Below are 13,838 nucleotides of genomic sequence, written 5' to 3' on the forward strand. Positions count from 1 at the left end.
ATTTTAGATTTTAAGGCTCTTTTTTTATTTAAAGAAATTTTTTTATTTGGATATAAGATAAAATGATTATACTTTATATGATTTAATATACTACAATTTTTGTTTTTAGATTTAGCTATAATTTTAGTTTTTTTTTTTTTTTTTTTTTTTTTTTTTTTTTTTTTTTTTTTTTTTGCTTAAGCTTCTCTATATATTAAGCATTTTTTTTCTTAAAAAAATTGAAATCATTTTTGATGTGATTAAGTTTATTCTACTTTTAATAATAAATAATTCTTTTAGGTTGGATTTTATTTAACTAATTATGGCAATTTCAACCTTCTTGAGTCTAAACACATTCGTTATCTAATCAATTCTGTCAATAATATCATATTGTCATAAGATACTATCATATTTTTTTATTTTAGCAAATCCTTAAACTAAAATTGATTTACCATTATAATTAAAAATAGTTCTTACTATGATTAAGTTTAAAAGTTGTTTGTCAATTTTAGATTTAAAAAAAAATCTTAATAAATTTGCTTATATTAAATACTTCTCTTAATTCTACTACAATTTGAGTCAAATAAGTATTCATAATAAATAGGATATTTTTTTATATAAAAAATCTTAATATATTACATTTGGTCATGTTTAAAATCTCCTTACTCATTTCATAAGTGATTAATAAATATTTGAAGAAATTAATATATGATGGTGGCTCTTTTATTATAAACAAAGCTCCTTTCATTGCTTAAATTATTTATAATAAAGTAGGTATCAAAGATATGAATCTCAAAGAATGAAATCCTCAATATACTCTTATGTCACTCCAAAGACCAAAAAATCAATCAAAGATGATATAATATTAAACTAGAATAGTTATTACTTCAAGACAAGAAAACCAAAAAGTCTTGAAATAAGATTAATAACTAGAAAGATATTGACAAGAGTAAAGAAGGCTTTATTTTTGCTTCTATATATATACTATCTAATTAAAAGCTACAGGATAAGGTTCTATAGGACCTCCAAAATATGTTGACTTTGTAAGACATGTATCTTAACTTGCAAGGCAAGTTTTCAATATGTACACTATATAATTAGCTTATTTCAAAAGCTACCAATATGTAAAGTATGTGGTTAGCTTATTGACCAGGTTTCTAATCTACCAATAAATTACAAGTCAAATTAGCTTCTAGGAATTTTTTTTAAAAGATATTATGAAATAAATCTACTTTATCTATTTCTACTTAATCATATAGATAAATATTAGAATAAATATGTATATCTATGATATAACTTCCTTCTTTTAGAGACGAGTTCTATGAGAAGTGTTTATTATCTTTTATAGATCTTGTAATTCTTTTTCTTGGTTTTTATAGATGTTATTGATGAAAAGTTTCAATTTTCTTTGTTGCATTTGTAAGATGTTTTTTTGGCTCTCATGTATGTTCATTAATATTATATCTATATCAATAAATGAGTTCTTTCAATCTATTTTGGCACCACCTTGAATTTAAGATTTCTTTTATTTAAAACTTTTGATTATTATCTACTTTTGTAGAATAAGGTGGCATTTTTCTTCTTTTCAAGATATTCACTATCTTATATGGTTTAAGAAAAAATAGGTGGTACCATTCTTTATGGAAACAAATTAGTACCATTTTTTATAGAAACAATTTGGTGCCATTTTTTATAAAATTAAATTAGTATCATTCTTTATAAAAACAAACTGGTACCATTTTTTATAGAAACAAATTGGTACCATTCTTTATAGAAACAAATTGATATCATTCTTTATAAAAATAAATTAGTACCATTTTTTATAAAAAAATATATCACAAGATATTCACTATCTTATAGACTTTGATAGATGTAATTGATAAGCAATAAAATTGATTTGTTCAAAAATAAGAAAAATATCCAAGCTTATAATAGTCCAACTTCTCATAAAGTTAAGTAGTTTTGATATTGTGATGAAGTAAGCATATTTTATCACCCATGTTGAATTGTGGTTGTTCTTTGTAACAGGCATCCACATTATTCTATTGTCATTCTTGAATTCTTTTGTTATCATACCTTCATTATTCTATATAACTTTGACAAACGATATGTCAAATCTTCTACAATAAGATTATTAACTTTTGAAAAGTCAAAAGTATCAAGTTGAGGATAATAATCATAATTGGTAAAAAAATATATATTTTTTGAATTAAAAAATATAATAAACTATTGTACGTAAATTTTACCAATGGTAAAAGAATTGCCCAATTATTTTGATGATAGTTGATGGTACACTTCAAATATTGCTTTAAAACTTGATTCACTCATTTTGCTTGTCTATTACTTTAAAGATGAAAAGCAAAAGAGAGCTTTAGATCCACTTTTAGAATCTTAAAAAAGATTCTTTAAAATCTTAATACAAATTAAATTTTCTTATTTGATATAATATCCTTGGATAATCCATCATAGTAAAAGATATTGTTAAAAAAAAGCTTAGTTTTTTCTTTACTTGTAATAGATTTTGTATATGGTAAAAACTATTCAATCTTAATAAATTAATCTACTATCATAAATATAAAATTATAGAAACCTAAGATTAAAAGATTCGTGATAAATTCTATAGAAATAAAAGACCATAATTATTTCAAAATAGGCAATAGCTAAAGAAGTCCATAAGGTCAATGAAAAAAAGTTTTTGATTTTAAATAAATATCACATAATTATATAAAGTCTTTAACTACCTTTCATATTTGAAAAAACCAAAAATCTCTTAATATTAGTTCTAAAGTCTTATTATATTTAAAATATTTGGCTATTGAAAAGTCATGAAAAGCTTGAAGAACATGTAATTATACTTTATCTTTTGGAATATATAATCATCTTTCAAAATATAATAGATAATTTTTAAATTTAAACTTAAAAGTATTATGAGACTTAGAAAAATTATTCTTGATGTTATGAATAAGAAGATTAGAGGTCATAATTTGCTTGACAAAGAGTAAATCAACAAACAATGTTGATTTTATTATTCAAAGATGACATTGCTCTAGCATCAAGAAAATTATCCTTTTTTGATCAAAAATTGCATCTTCTTTTGATATAAGATAAGAATATTTAAAAAAGATGTTTGATAAATCTTATTGTTTTTTGGATCAATAATTGAACTTGAAATTAAAGCTTAATAAAGACATGCTTCAATAGGCTTAGCAATAATTCAAAACATGTGCCAATATAAAATACTCAAGATTCTTGTCATCTATATAAATGATGATTGAACTTGAGGTGTCTTTTAAATAATGATGTCATTCTTAAAAAGAATCTATGATTGCAAGAAGCTCTTTATCATGGATTTCATAATTAATCTCAATTATTGAAAATTTCTTAGAATAAACAGCTACTAGGTAGAATTTGATATTTGCTTCTATTTGTGATAAAATGATGCCTATAGTAAAGTCTAATGCATTTGTTTCCATAAAAAATGCCTTAAAAAAATTGATACAATACAAAATTAGTACAAAAATAAATGTTATCTTTAAAACTGTAAAAGATGCTTTTACTTCTTTATTCCACTTAAGTTTTTTTTTACATATTAAACATATAAGAGGAGCTAGAACTTGAAAAAAGTTCTCAATAAAGATTCTATAATAATTGGCAAATCCCAAAAAATATAATATATCTTTAAGGATTTTTGAAATCTTCCAATCCATTATAGTCTAGACTTTCTTTCGATCCATATGTTTTTTTGTATTCTTAGAATAGATTAAAATGTTGTTTAAATAATAAATAATAAAATCATCGAAAAATTCATAAAAAAATTCATTTATGAAATGTTGAAAAGTAGCATTTGTATTTGTGAGTCCAAAAAAGATGATATTGTATTTGAAATGTCCATACCAAATTTGAAAGGTAGTCTTTTATTCATTTTTTTTTTTAATGTGTGTTAGGTTGTATGCTCCTCATAGATTTTTTTTTTTTTTTTTTTTTTTTTTTTTTGTAGATCTTTGCTTAATTGAGTTGATTAAGAAGTTCTAAAATCAAAGGTAGGATATACATATTTTTGATGGTCTTGTTAAATCATTGATAGTTTATGCATATCTGTAAAGATTTATCTTTTTTTTTAAAAAATAAAGTAGGAGCTCATGCTAGGGATTTTGAATAGCATATGAAGTTCTTAGCCTAATTTTCATCCATATACTCTTTTAATGTAGCCAATTTATTTTGCAATAAGCTATAGATTGATTTGAATGGTGGTTCAATTCTTTCTTATAAATTAATTGATCATAGAATTGATGCTTTGAAAGAATATTTACATTCATCTTTTCAAAAAAATCTTAAAAACATGATATCAGCTAAAATATCACATGACGTTGTCGGAGTAGAGAGAGTTTGCCTCAAAAAAATTCTGGGCTTTTGGCTGTCACTAATTATTCAATCAAGCTTGAAAATAAGGGAAGCCCTAAGTTTATATATAATTTTTCATTTTTTGAGTAATTACACCAAATACACAATCCTCAAGTAACCCACAACTTCCAAAATATGATAAAATCTTCTAAAACCTTGTTTATTCTTATGTGGAGATTTTTCCAAATTTCAACACCTCATATCTCCTAATCCGACCGTCCAAACAAACTCAAATTTTACATGAGATACTGATGTATTCCTATTAACTTTTCCAACAATTTTCAACTGAAAATTCGTTGTAGATCTTGAGATATCTTGAAAACCCTAACAGCCGCTTCAAACCCTTGTCTTCATATCTCACAAAATATAAGCTCAAATTCCACGAAATTTATATTTTTAGCTTCTTCACACAAAAATTTATATTCTCCAAAAATTTTGAGCCAAAAATTCATCCGAAAACTCAAGTTATGGCTCCAACCATTAATACAAACAAAACCGCTTACTTATTGCCTTTGATTTGAAAGCGCCGCCTTCAATTCCTTATAACTCTTTTATATGAATTCCAAAAACAATAATTCTTTCATAAAAAATGTAGGCCTTGAAATCGCTATTCTAGTCGCATCTTCCGATCTTCAAAATCTGCTGTAAAACTCCTCATATCTTAAAAAGAGTAACAGCATGTCTTAAATTAATACCTTAACTTCAAACGGCTATAACTTCTTCACCCTAACTCCAAATTCCCTAATTTTTGCACACAAATTGTACTCCAAATCCTAAACTTTACAACCCTAGCTTGTAATCTCCAAATGCTCTCTTTGAAGTCGCCGAAATCCTTCTTAAGGTCGCGGGCAGCCTCCTCAAATCCCATTGGGCATGGTATTCGACCAATAGGGATGAAGTTCCCCATTCCTTGTCTTCATCCGACTATGACTTGCTTTCATCCCTCCCAATTAGCCTCCTACTAGTTTAGATTTTCATCCTTAGGTTTCCACCTTCTCCCAAGGCTTCATACTAAACATTTAGGTCCTATATATATATATATATATATATGTATATATTTTAATGTCAAAATCAAAAGAAGTAAAGAAACAAAGTAAAGTTTCTTATATCAACTCCTTTTAATTTAATCTAATAGCCACTCTAACATACATCTAGATTTATCAACATATAATATGTTTTAACTAATTTTTACATACTGTAAGCATTTACAGTACGACAACGTTGTCATACTGTAAAAGCTTACAGTTTGTAAAAATTAGTTAAAATATATTATATGTTAATAAATCTAGATGTATGTTAGAATGGTTAATAGATTAATTTAAAGAGAGTGGTTTTAAGAAACTTTATTTTGAGTTTATCTTTTTAGTTATAGCATTTCAAAAAAAATTATAGAACCTAATTGTTTAGTATGGAGCCTTGAGAGGAGATTAGAGCCTAAAGAAGAAAATCTTAAGTTATAAGAGGCTTATTAGGAGGGATGAAAGCAAGGCATGGTTGGATGAAGGCAATGAATGGAAAACTTCATTCCTATTGGTCGAAGGCCATGCCCAATGGGCTTCAAGAAGGCTGCCGAAGGCCTTATTAGGGATTAGGGTTTCCCTTTCGAAGTCATTCGAACTTTAGAGGCTAGGATCAGCAAGTTCAGGGTTTTGAGTATAATTTGGGTGAAGAATTTGTGTGATTTCGAGTTTTTGTGAAGGAGATATAGGTGTTCAAAATTAAAGTTTCAAATTTGTACCTATTGTCATTCTTTGAAGCATAACTTATGCATACAAAAATCAATGAAAGATCGGCGACTGGAATTGGAGAGGATACTTTTTTGGCTACACTTTACATATACTTTTTAATGAATTTCAAGTTGGAATGAAGGAGTTATAGATATTTGAAGGCAGCACATGTAATTCAAAGGTAGTAAGTGAGTCATTTTGTTGATAGTAATATTTAGAGCCATATCTTGAGTTCATGGGCGAATTTTTGACTCAAAATTTTCATAAATGTGTTTTATTAAGTTAAAAAGCTATAGATCAAAGTTTCATGGTATTTAAATATTTATTTTGTGAGATATGAAGAAATTAGCACATGGGTGTATGTAAGCTAGGATTTAAAGCTATTGTTAGGATTTTGGTGATATCTCAAGATCCGTAATGAATTTGTAATTGAATTTTTTTGAAAAAGTTTTTGAAAGTATATCAGTACTTCATGTAAAATATAGGGTTTTTTGAACGGTCCGATCGTGAGATATAAGCTGTTGAAATTCGGAAAACATCTCTCACAAGGATATATAAGGTTTTAAGAACTTTATCATACATTTGGATGTTTTCTTGGTACTTGGGCTTGTATTTTGATGTAATTGCCTAGAAAGGGAAAATATTATATATATAAACTTGGTATTTTATATCTTAGACTTGATTGAGTATTTAGTGGCAGCCAGAAGCCTAGCGCTTTCTTGAGGCAAACTCTCTCTACCTTGACAACATCTTTCCATCATCAAAAATAGACGTGGCATATATAACAAAAGATGATCATTTTTTGCTAAAGTAATGAATGCTTTTGTACCTACCAATAAGGATTTGAATGTATTAAGCTTATCTATTTCTACTTGATTAATAAATTTTTGGATCGAACTATAAGAAAAATTAAGATTACAAGAAATTCAATCTATTTTAGGATTATATTTTTCTAATCAAGATAAATTTAAAATAACTAGATTGAACAAAGATCTTATCACATTAAATATTATTGCAATATTATGATCTTTAATTGCTACATCTAAAAGAATAGTCTCATAGATAATATCTTTAGAAGAAAAAAAATGATCATCTATGACTTTTATATGTATGGATTTAGTTTTTTTGATTAAAAATATCTCTTATTTTTTTGACAAAGTCTTTGTCTATAAAACATGCTAAGGCTCTTGAATCTAAAAAGGCTAAGACTTTATAATTTTGTAGTCCTAAATAAACTTTTATTGTGAAAGGTCGAAATCTAAAGAAAGAATAAGATCTTTAATAGGAATTATATAAGATTTTAGCTACATAATTTCTATTGTAATTGGAAAAACTCTTTTTTTTATATATTGTCTTCTTTGGCAATTATGCTCCTTATTTTGTGATTGCATTGTTTCTTTAGATAATATTGAATAGTGTGCTTGGATTCTCTACAACATAGGCATTAACCTTTTTGACAATGATGAGTCTTTTCTTGATCAATAAGAAGTTTAAAACATATTGTATCAATTTGTACAAGCTATGGTTTCAACAAATAAGCTTCTAAAAACTTAAAAGGTACTGCTATAGCTTGATTTGTATTTTTTCAACTAAATCTTTGTTCCTAACATCTTTCAAAGAGTCAATTATTACATGCAATGGCTTCATTAATAAATTACTTTAGTAAATCTGTTCTTGGTATTGTCAATAATAAATCTTTGATATTATCTTTTAATCCATATTAAAAGTGATTGATAAGGACTTTGTCATTTTAGTCCATATTACAAGCAAGATTTTGGAATTCTGCAACATATGTAGTGGCTGAATGTGATTCTTTTTGTAGTGATATAAGCTTAGTCTCTATTATCCTTTCATGATCACTTTCTCCAAATGTGGCTATAAATAATTTCAAGAATGAATTCAAATCATAGATTAATTATTAATCTTTTTTTTATCAAAGAAACAAACCAAGAGAGAACACTTTTTAATAGAAACACATCTACAAATCTTACTTGAATAAATCTATTAAAGTATTAAAAAAGATACAACTTTAAATAAAACTTAACTTATTGTAAAAATCCTCAAAATTTTGAACTTATTCTATTTAACTTCTTGAGCATATTAATCCTTGCCTTTCTTATGCTTTTAGAAGTAAGACTTTTTTAATTTGGTTGTCAGGCTGATTAACTTTTTGCTCTCAACTGAACAACTTCTTCATGTAGAACCTATATGATTCATATTAAAAATATGTGAGATTTATATTCTTAGAATATTGACAAGTTCGTGAAGATTTGTATTAGTTACAAATCTATTCTCATCTTTGTTGAGAGTAGCATCTATAATCTTTTTTTTTATAAACAACTCAAACAAATCCAAAAAATTAAATTAGAAGATGATAATCTGCAATCTCTAATATCAAATAAAAATTTCTACAAAAAAAGATAATCTGGTCTTTTTAAGAAAAAAATAAATTTTAAAAAATTAAATTATTTGTTTAAAAGTGTATAGTCTTCAATCTTCAAAATATAATAATTTAAGTGAGATAATCCACTCATTTCTAAAACAAGATAAGAACTAAAAAATTAGCATTCTTATCAAATTATCAAAGACCTAAATCTTAAAAAAAAAAAATCTTCAATACACTCTTGAGTCACTCAAAAAAATTAAAAAATCATTTAAAGATGAAATAGTATTAAAATAGAATAGCTATTGCCAAAGAAAAGAAGACTAAAAATTCTTGAAACAAGACTAATGACTAGAAAGGTATTGATAAAAAAAAAAAAAAAAAAAAAAAAAAATACTTTATTCTAACTTCTGTATATACTATCTAAGTAAGAACTATGTGGTGATATTTTATAGAACCTCCAAAATGTATTGACTTTGCAAGACATATATCTTAACTTATAAGGCAAGTTTTCAATATATGTGCCACGTAGTTAACTTGTTCTGAAAGCTACCAATACATGTGGTATGTGATTAACTTGTTGATCAAGTTTCTAACCTATCAATCAATTATAAATACATATAAAATCAAAATAGCTTCTAAAAAGATTTTTTAAAAGATATTATGAAATTAATCTCATTTTTACCTACTTCTATTTTATCATATAAATAAATATTAGAGAAAATATATATATCTATGAGAGTAGGTAGAGTGTTGTCTAAAGAAATTTTTATTCTTTTTTCTTTAGCTTCTTTTAAAGATATCTCAATTTTTTCTTTAAATATATTTTTTTTATTATAAATATTTTTCTTGAAAAAGTATCCTCTTTAAGAATTGAAATAAGCTTTATTCTTTTCTCTTAATAACAATCTACTTCTCTTAATTCAAGTGAGTATTCTTCATTCCATCTTCAATAAGTTTGAAATACCTCATATTCTAAATAATATAGTAATAGCTCAAAAATATACCTTATTGAAAATGAAAGTCTTTTAATATATATATATATATATATATATATATATATATTTTTTTTTCATCCTTATCTAAAACATGAGCTTCCAATTAAGAAAAAAATGCTCTTAATTTGTCTTGAAAAGTGATCTTATACCATATTGCAAAGATTGTCTTTTATCTTCTAAAATATGTCTAAACTTAAGTTTTAAAACCTCATAGTTGTATCTAACATTGAAATAAGTTAAAAGACTTTGATAATATCTACTATTAGCTCAAAGTCTTGAATGTGATTACTATCCAAGTAATTTAGTGAAAAATATCAATAACATCAGCTTTTAATATACATCATAAAACATACTAGTTAAGTCTCTACAATTATCTAAATATTCAAAAGCAACTTGTATCTATAATACTATCAAGCTTTGTAATTTATTAATAATTATCTTTGAATCACTATAGATCAAATAAACCAACAAACAAAAAGATCTTGTTGGCCATTAATCCAATCTCATCTCTATAATATGCTTATTAATATTGACTAGAATAATGCAAAATGAGGTAACATTAAAAATCTCTAAGAATATTATCTACAATTAGGAAAATAAATTCATACTGAATCCTCATTTCTAACAACATAGAAGCAAAAATCACAAGCAAATCAAACAATTTGCAACTGCTTGTAGTTAAAGATTACAAATTAAAATATAAACCAAAGCAGCCACTAATCTTGTGTGATTAATGGTCAAAATCAAAAAACCTATGACAATAAAAATAAATAAAATAAAATAAAAATAAAAATAAAAAATACGATAATATGAAATGTGAAGAAATTAAAAAAATCAAGAATTCACTTAAAAAGGAAATAGTATTGAATAAATACTACTTTAGTGCTTTAAATAATTTATACTTTATAAATTTATAATATTATTAGTTTTTTTAGATATCATCCTCATAAAAAAATAATTTAAAAAATATTTAGATTCCATATGTTCTTAATAATTAAGAGTTGAAGGCAATTTTATTTTTTTATTTTTTTAATATTAAGTCCTATAATTGTGCTACTACCTATGATCTCATTGATTCCATAACTATTCAATTTTAGTTGCTTTGTGGTCCTATGACTATATTAAATTCGTTTATTCATAGATCCTATTGCAACACAAAACTTATTATTATGTTCGCCATATTAACATATCACATAAGATGTCTCCACTTACTGCCATGAACCATCAACTTTCATTGCTTATTACTACAAGGTACTTTTCTTGTGTTTGAATAGCTTGTCAAGTGAATATTATCTCCTAAATGCAAAATATAAATACATTTTGGAGGCAAAGTTAGCATCAAGTTGCAAAAACTATGCCTTATATCAAATGAGTACTATGTCCTACAACTTTATATCTTGTCTTGTATGAAATGACAATTAAAAAAAAAAACAAAAAACAAAAAATATAAAACAAAAAATAATCAAAAATAAGTTAAAATATGACATTTCTAAAAAAATTGGTATTGCAAACAATCTTCTTGCATTGCACAACAATACCTTTGTTTCTACAAAACTTTGAGTTGTAGTTTGCATCAAAATACACCAATAAGTTGAACTGCACTTAATATTGCAATCTATGTCTCTTTAGTATAAAATACTCCTGCAACTATAATTTTGGTCCAACACTTGGCCATTTTTGCTCCAACTCTTTGCATTGCAGCTTGCCTTGATGATAAGATCTAGCACCTAATTCGAAATAGTACCTCAATTTCACATATTTTGTAAAAATATAGTGCCTTGCAACGTATTTTGATCCATATTCAAGAAAAGAGTATTGCGACACATTAGAATTGAGCAATAAAATAATACTCAATAATATAAAAATCCAAAAAAATTAAAATAGTATTTTATTTTTATTTTTATTTTTTAATCTAGTCTATTTCAATCTCCCTTATCACAAGTTGAAGAAAATGAGTCATTCTTGTCAAGTATAAAGATGATGAATTTATACACAAATAAGTGAGATTATCTTTCATATTACAAAAGAAGTATCCAAAAGTGCAAGTGTGAGTAAAGAAATTCTCTATAACTTTATTAAATGGCTAAATCTCCATAGCCAAACAAATCCTTACAATACAAGATTTTTCTCTCTCAAAATCACTCATAAGATTTGACTTGATAAGAATATTAAATCAAAGAAATTTTCCAATCTAATTATTGAAATTTTAATTAAAATTATCAAAATTAATTAATCAAAAAAACCAAATAGGTAGAAAAACCACTAAATCAAACTAAATCACATACATCCAAGGAGATTTGGTATCCATTGCCACCACATAAAATAAAAATAGGTATAGATTGTTATAATTTTGTCTCAAATATAATTTGTAATAATTGTCAAAAAAATAATAGATAATTGTTAATCCTTCATTTATAATCTATAGATTGGGCAGTTAGTGTCATTGGGAGGTGGCATGTAATGGAACTCCAGCAATACAAAAACACAAGGTAGAAGCAATGCATTTGCAAATTGAAAAGGAACAAAAGAATGAAGGGATTCAATAACATGTTTGATTGAAAGGAAGGGGCACCACCCTCAAGCCAAGCCAACTTCATGAAAGAAGGGAGTGAAGGGAAGGAATTGCCTCTTCAAATTAAGTGCTATTCTATTGATTGTCAATGGTGTAAAGGCGGCATGGCGATATAGGGTCTTTGGTCTAATAGCATGATTCTTGATCAAAATACTTGAGGTGGAGAATTTGATTCTCTCAATATTCCATCATTTATTTTTCTTTTTCTTGTCCAAATTTCATCAACTTCTCAATCATTATATTGTTGATTAAAGGCTAATTGTTCAGGAAACAGCTTTGAAAGCAAGCACAACATATGAACTACACATCCCAATTGTTGGTGTGTTGTTCACAAATGAAGGACTTGATCATTCACATATACAGAAAGGCTCTTTGGCTCTTCACATCAATTAAGATGGGAGAGGTCTAACTAACTTTTTGATGATTTACTGGCAGAAAGTTCCAAATAAGTGGTGTGTCTCTACATGTGAGAACATGTAGAAATTCCATGTGCAAGCAGTGTATGTATAATTTTAGATTGGTGTTTGTTACATAGTGTCATAGCAACTTATTACACTAAAGATGGTGATAGGTACAAGGTTTTGACTTCATTACAATCTAACAAGTCCTATGATATAGAGGTTGCTACTTTTTTTTAGTTAGTTTTCAAATGGTGGTACCATAAACCTTAATGTTATTAAAAGGTATCATATTAAACTATGCAAAAAAATCACTTCAAAATTAAACTTTTAAGAATCTTTTGAGAAATAACTTATTTTTACCTCATATTAGATATGTTCAATTTCAATATAATTGTGTAGTATGTTTCCTCATAAGAAGAGTTTTGTAGCAAACAATTTGAGACACAAAATATAATTGAGTGTAAATATTCCTATGTTTCTTTCTTCTCTTACCAAATGGCTAGAACTAGCTTGTAGCATTGAGAAAATCTACTATCAATTGTTGTGGCAACAGCAACGCTCGAAATTGACCGTATTGTCATGTTTCAACCTAAAGTATTGCATATTGAATGTTTTGAGATTAATAAATTATTTTGCTAATAGAGAGTTAGATTAGATTGATTATTTTATATGTATTTTATCAACTAAAAGCTTAATTTTTTTTTCTAACAATTACATGCTTCATTTAGAGATGATTTTGAATTGACTATGTTTTATTTTGTTATCAAGCTTACATTATCTTTACCATTCCTATAATGAATGAATATATTAGTTAAGTAAGTAAAAATATATAGGAAGAAGCATACATATACTAAATAAATAATATTATTCTCAAAAACATTAATGAAGTTTTTTAGATGTAGATTAGATCTTCAGATTTTTCTAGATGTGCTACATGGTTAAAGAGATTATCTTATAAGTTTTTTGCTTTTAGGAATGAAGATCGGAAGCAATTTATAACTTTGACACTCTAGGCCACATGCCTTGTGGTCTTTAAGAACCTTTCACAAGTTCTTTTTGATAAATAGTATATACATAGGTAAAATTAATACCATTCTTAATCTTATCAACACTTTCTTCATATTCAAATCTTGACTTAAGACTCTTTTGTTTATTTGCATTTGACAGAGGTCATTCTAATTTTCTTATTTATCTCTTCAATTATTTCCACCTAACTTAGAAACATCCAAGTATACTATTTTTTTAGACTTTTGTCATGATTCATGTCTCTCACAATTACAAACAATCAAAAAGTGTCACAAATATGACTAAGATTATAGATGTTCAAGTCTATCACATTTCAATAAAAACGATTATGTAAACAAAAATACTACATAT

Source organism: Physcomitrium patens, chromosome 25, assembly GCF_059467195.1.
Source record: "Physcomitrium patens ecotype Gransden chromosome 25, ASM5946719v1, whole genome shotgun sequence".
NCBI lineage: Eukaryota > Viridiplantae > Streptophyta > Bryopsida > Funariales > Funariaceae > Physcomitrium > Physcomitrium patens.